The sequence below is a fragment of the Gorilla gorilla genome, chromosome 9 (assembly GCF_029281585.2).
Source record: "Gorilla gorilla gorilla isolate KB3781 chromosome 9, NHGRI_mGorGor1-v2.1_pri, whole genome shotgun sequence".
NCBI classification, from domain to species: Eukaryota; Metazoa; Chordata; class Mammalia; order Primates; family Hominidae; genus Gorilla; species Gorilla gorilla.
Window position 1 is genome coordinate 94834991 of NC_073233.2, and position 6542 is coordinate 94841532.

Consider the following 6542-nt stretch of genomic DNA (forward strand, 5'->3'; position numbering starts at 1 on the left):
ACCATCTCCCCAGAAAAAAGACAGGTGTATGTAAAATATTCTTGCATTCAATTGTAGACTCTCTGCCTTAGCCCTAGATTTTTTTAAACCATATTTTAAAGCATGGCTCCCCTAATTATAGAATTGTCAGAGGCGTCTGAACCAGAGCAACTCCATCTTGAGTAGGGGCTGGGTAAAATAAGGCTGAGACCTACTGGGCTGCATTCCCAGACGGTTAGGCATTCTAAGTCACAGGATGAGATAGGAGGTCAGCCAAGATACAGGTCATCAAGACCTTGCTGATAAAATAGGTTGCAGTAAAGAAGCCAGCTGAAGCCCACCAAAACCAAGATGGCCATGAGAGTGACCTCTGGTTGTCCTCACTGCTACCCTCCCACCAGTACCATGACAGTTTACAAATGCCATGGCAATGTCAGGAAGTTACCCTATATGGTCTGAAAGGGGAGGCATGAATAATCCACCCCTTGTTTAGCATATAATCAAGAAATAACCATAAAAATAGGCAACCAGAAGCCTTCTGTCAGTGGAGTAGCCATTCCTTTATTCCTTTACTTTCTTAATAAACTTGCTTTCACTTTATGGACTCGCCTTTAATTCTTTCTTGTGCGAGATCCAGTAACCCTCTTTTGGGGTCTGGATCCGGACCCCTTTCCGGTAACAGAATCTTCCAGTGTTAGAACTAGACACAAACTTAGAGATGATTTTTGTGAAAGCACCTTATTCCTAGTGGTGTGAAAGCTGAGGTCATTTGGGATAATAAATGGTTCTGCACATTTTCAAAGAGCTAACCCTCATTGTCAATGCTAACTAGTTGCCCCACTCCTAATTTGCTCCTGTCAAAACACTGCAGCCAAATGCAACAATCCAGTGCCACAAATGGCTGCTGCCAGGATGTCAGTGAACATGTGTGGAGCACCCGAACCAGCCAGGGTATTGGGCGCAAGAACAGCTCTCGTCCTTGAGAAGCTCAAACACATCTAGAGGAGAAACAAACATGAACAATATAATGTAATATAACACATGCAATTACAGATGTTTGAACTAGGTTCAGAGGTGCCCTAAAGGAAGGTGCTACAGGCTCTGCTTGATTGGATCATGCGAGGCTCCCAGAAGAGGAAACGTGTATGCAGGGACTTGAAGAAGAAGAGGAAACACTTATTCAGGGACTTGAAGAATGAGCAGAAGGGCCACGGAGTGAAAGAGCCTCCTGGCTGGCAAGTCCAGCATGCAGGAGCAGAGAACACTGAAACAGCCTGAGGACAGGAGGAGCTGGAAGTGGCTGGGATTGGCTAGAGCATAGGGTGTGTCTGAGGAAGAGGAATGATGTGGCTGGAAGAGAGGGGAAGAGCCAGACCTGAGGGTCTTGGATATCACTCTGAGGGGTTTGGACATAAAGAAGAATATCAGCCGATGTGATGGATTAAGGAGCTCCTTCCTGGGGGTGGTGCAAGGAGGCCAGATAGTCATCTGTCCTGGATGGCCTTCCGAGGGGCTGGGGGTAGGGGTGGGGTGGGGCTGGAGTGAGGGCAGCCTCTCTGAGATCCCTATCACCTCTCTCTTTAAAAATCAGCCACTGCCAAACACTAGAGAACCTAAGAAGGCCCCTGTAAAGCAGAAACGACAGGCAGTCAGCCTAGAGTACACCTTTAAAAAGTCAATAAGACATATAAACCAGAAAAGGACCATGCTTCTCCATTAAAAGATAGCCAAATGGGAGGAGGCCTTCTCAAAAATATAGGGAAATTTCTCACTTGATGTATTGATGTTTTTCCTCTGCAGAGCTTCACATTTTTCATCCATTCTTAAAATTGAGCCAGTTTAGCCCTAGGAGGTGGGCAGGCTCTGAGGAATCATCAGTCAAGAGAAGAGAACATCGCCAGAAACACGTAAGGGAAACGTTTCCATGTCACTACTTCTCAGGATTCCTGGGCATTAAGGGTACTTAAGAAGTGCTTGTAAGGAGTGTGTTTTCTCCCAAGCAAACGCATAAACAAAAAATCCTAATTACAGGGACACTGCATTGAGTCTGTCCTAAAGTTGTTCTGCCTGTATTCACCACTAGGTGTCATTAGAGCCCTCTTTTAAAAGAAAACAAAGCTTCAAAAAACACTGACCTCAAGAGAATAATTTTTCCAGTGTTGCTATTTCTCAGTTAAAAAAATATATATATATATATTTTTTAACATGAGTAAAAATTGCAAATGTTCAGGACTTAGCTCTTGAATGGCTACTAAAGATTATAATTCCTCAGACTACCTGCAAATATCATGAGTCTTACAGAATCACAACAAATACATTTTTATTGAAATATCCATGGTAAATATACATCTTACAGGAAATTCCATTGCGTTTACACTATTTATTTAATAGAAATAATCTCTGGGATTATTTGCATTTATTTCTGAAGGAGGATGTTTTTCCTTCCTGAGAATAAGTTCAGGAAATGGGTGAAATGTTCAGGAAGTTAGCTAAATGCTGATGTAAATCCAAAAGGAAGGTCTGTTGTTGTTTCTTTCTTTTTTTTTTTTTTTAAAGGGGTGGGCGGGGGGGACACACAAAAATGCTAGGAAGTGGTTCTCTCATTCACTTATGGAAAAATGTTATACTGAATTTCTGATTTAAAAGGAAGAGGATTAGAAAAAAATGTGTGGGCCCATGAAACGGTTTTCTGTAGATCTGGTTAGGCAATTCACAGTAGTTAGCAAAGAAAACTGTGTCAAGAAACAAAATCTACATGGGAGACGTGACTTGGATTCAGTTTGTCCTAAATTAAACCTTTACTATGAAATTTGAATCGGCTACTCTAAGAAATAAGTCGTGTTAGAAAACTCTGAGTCCTGAAGAGCTGGTGGGGCCCCTTAGCACTACATAAACAACTAAATGCTACCCTCTCCTCCCAAGGACCCTGTCCCCTCCACTAACAGTGTCATGCTGACCCTCGGACTGCAAGGGGGAGTCTGAATGCAGTGAAACTCAAGATCTCCAGCGGTACTTGGTCAGTGTTGCAAGCTGCTGTGGCCTTTGGCGTTATTTATCTTTCGTTTGCAACGTAGGGGTGTGCTGTATCAGGTGTGCAGAGCAAACAGAAACTCCTTGCCTCTGAAACACGGGCATTTTAGAAAGCAAAGATTCGGCTCATTGACCAGAGCTACAGAGGACACAATTTGTTGTGGCTTCTCTGAAAATCACCCCCTCCTTTCCATCTCTCTGCTACCACCTTCATTCAGGCCTTCATGGTTTCTCATCCAAACTGGTCTTCCTGTCTCCTGCTTGTTTTCTTCCCAGCCCACAGTCCACACGGCAGACAGAGCAAGCTATGTAAAAACACCAACAGGGACATGAACCTTCCTTGCTTTCAAACTTTTGCCGACTCCCCTGTGCTGAGTGCAGGAGAGAATACGGCCTCCAAGGCCTTTCATAACTTGGCCTCAGCCCACCTTCCCTCCCACTCCAAGAATCTCAGGCTCCAGTTACACTGAGCCACTCACTGCCCTAAACCTCCTGCCAGGCAACTCTCTGCCAAGTTTATTCACACATTTATCCTTTTCACTCTGGATACATGAGGAGGACTGACCATGTACTGTACTTCTTTTAACTTCTATAGAGCAATCTCTTTGTATTTATACAATTATGACTTAACAGTAGTAAGAGAAGAAGGTTCAGAGGATACAAGGTAACACACCTACATAAACGACCTACTGGGCACAAATATTGTAAATCAACACAGGCCTAGAAAAGGTGGTCAGATGCTGAATTTTGACTAAATACCTCCGATGGCACATAATGAGTAAGTTTCAATTTTTTTATTTTACATTCTGAATTCCGGGGGTGGTTTTGATGGGCAGACCAAGTTTTAAAAGAGTTATGGTCTTTGGGATCCTCACTTCTCTCTTTTTCTTCTTCCCTCCACCTTCCCTACATATTTACATCAGCAGATGTGTCCTTTGAGGGGTCAAATGGTGAGACAACAGCAGTTTAGGAACTGTTTGCCCATTACACTGGGTACTCAGAAACTGTTCTATTCAAGCTAAACCACAAGACCTACGGACTTAGGAAGAAATTACATAGTAAGTGTGATAGGACTAGTAGCATTGATCCTTTGTGGGAAGGAGGGTAGAGGGAGGCACGTAGGGTGCTGCAGCGAACTTCTAGAGGGAAAGTTTATGTCTTATTTGTGTCCCCTACGGTGCCTTCCCAGGACAGTGGCTGGCACACGAAGGACCCTCATTCAGCTATTCAACAAATATTTACTGAGCAGTAGAGGATTTGTTTTTCCACGTTTAGAGTTTTAAGCTTGTTAATAGCAGCTGAATTCTTTCTCTGTTTTGTCATCTGCACTTTTGGACTCCAAGTTGGACTTCGTATTTCCTAGTTTTTAAAAATCACTCCCTTTCCCTTCCCTAGCCCATTCCAGTGTTCTATATACAGTAGACTTTCAGCAAATATTTAAAAGAGACAACTTACAATGGGGTAGTCGATCATTCCCTAACCTGTCTTTGAGGCTGGAGAATTTTCTTGGGGGCTAGTGCCCTAGTATCTTCCCAGAAAGTCCTGCCAACCTGATGGCTCTTGTTGTCACCTTTGGTTTCCTTCCTATGGTGGCCATGTTTGTCACCAAAGCCCTTCAGTTTCTCCATCTAACAAGGTTAAAACCCTCCCTTCCTCCCCTCCTTCCTTACTCCATTTCTTCTTTCCTCCCTGCCTTCCTTCCTTATACATATATTTTGAAACTTGTGCCCTGTGCCAGGCAGTGTGCCAAGCTCTGACGGTACATAAATAGACAACTTTAGGTGCTCAAAGTCATGCTCAGGGAGCTCAGTTTAGTAAGAAATGGATGCATGCACAGATCATTGCAATCAGTGCAAGGAAGGCTCCCACAGTTGAATGCACAGAGGCTTAAACCTACCTATCAATAAAAGGAAAGGGAAGCAGGAAGTGGCAAGCAGGAGGATCGGGGATGTCTTCCCAGGAAAGATGACCCAAGGCTTTAAAAAGGACAGATGTAACCTAGTTGAAGAAAGATGGAAAGGACATTCCAGGCAAAAGGAAACAACACATATGCAAAGGCAAAGGGGTGAGAGGAACATGATGAAACCAGGACAGGATTTTCTGTGACTTATCTATTCCATCTCATTGCTTTATATTCCACCCATTTACCTCATATCAAGTGGAATGAAGCAACCCCAGGCATTTCAGGAAATTTACATAACCAATCATTTAATCTCTTAAAGAGAAAGGCATTGATAATGCAGGCTTTCCATGAGATTAAGCACGTTCTTGGGTGAAAATAGAATTGGGTGCTTATAGGAAACCAGGTGGAAAGCTGATGAAAATCAGGCAGTGGATGGAAAATGCAATACATTTGATTTTCTATTCTCTTTCCCTGGGAATTTGAGAAGTTGGAATCCTTTGCCATGAGGGTAAATAAATCTATGGGCCCTCTTAGCCTAAAGATGAAATAGACTGAAGGAAAAAAACAGGGTAATTGTAAGGTCCATTTTGAAACCCTTTTGAACTAAACTTTTGCAGGTCCAACACATCTTCAAGATATTTAGTGGGATCCTCCCAGTCCTATGGTACCAGCTTGCATTGTGAAGGAAAATGAAGGACAGAATAAAGCCCTTCTCCCAGTCTGGTTTATTTCTGTACACAGAACCTCTGAAAACAGGAGGCCAAGGCTGACCTCTTTAGTCAAGAGTCAGCTCAACTTTAAAATTATAATTGCATGTGAAAGCTAAAATGGGAAAGAGAAAAAATCAGTTCTCAGGACCAAAATGCTAAAAACCCTTGGGTCACATTCCAGTTAAGATCCTGGCCGTGCACACAGAGCTCCCATTGGGGGAAGCTGGGGGCAAGGTGGGCAAGAGACCAGCCAAGACCAATTCAAACTATAGGGTGTTGGGGATCATGGCATTTATTCTAGAGGTGTCCAGTTTACAGATAAAGAAATGTACTATAGTGATTATGCTATATAATCTTTTAAAAAATAGAAGCTTATGGTCAGATCTCATTATTGAGAAAGGTGCCAAAGAATCTACCCACTCCAAGTGAACTATTTGCAGTAAAGAAATCAGAGGAAGCTGGGTGCGGTGGCTTACGCCTGTAATCCCAGCACTTTGGGAGGCTGAGGTGGGAGGATCACCTGAGGTCAGGAGTTCAAGACCAGCCTGGCCAACATGGTGAAACCCCATCTCCACAAAAATACAAATATTAGTCAGGCATGATGGCAGGTGCCTGTAATCCCAGCTACTCAAGAGGCTGAGGAAGGAGAATCACTTGAACCAGGAAGGCGGAGGTTGCAGTGAGCCGAGATCAAGTCATTGCACTCCAGCCTGGGTGACAGAGCAAGACTCCATCTCAAAAAAATAAAATAAAATAAAATAGAAAAAAAATAGAAATCAGAGGGATAGAGTCTGTATTAGTTTCCTTGGGCTGCTGTAACAAATTATCACAAACTGGGTGGCCAAAGGCAACAGGAATTTTTTTATTATTTATTTGGGACAAAGTGTTGCTGCGATGCCCAGGCTGAAGTGCAATGGCAC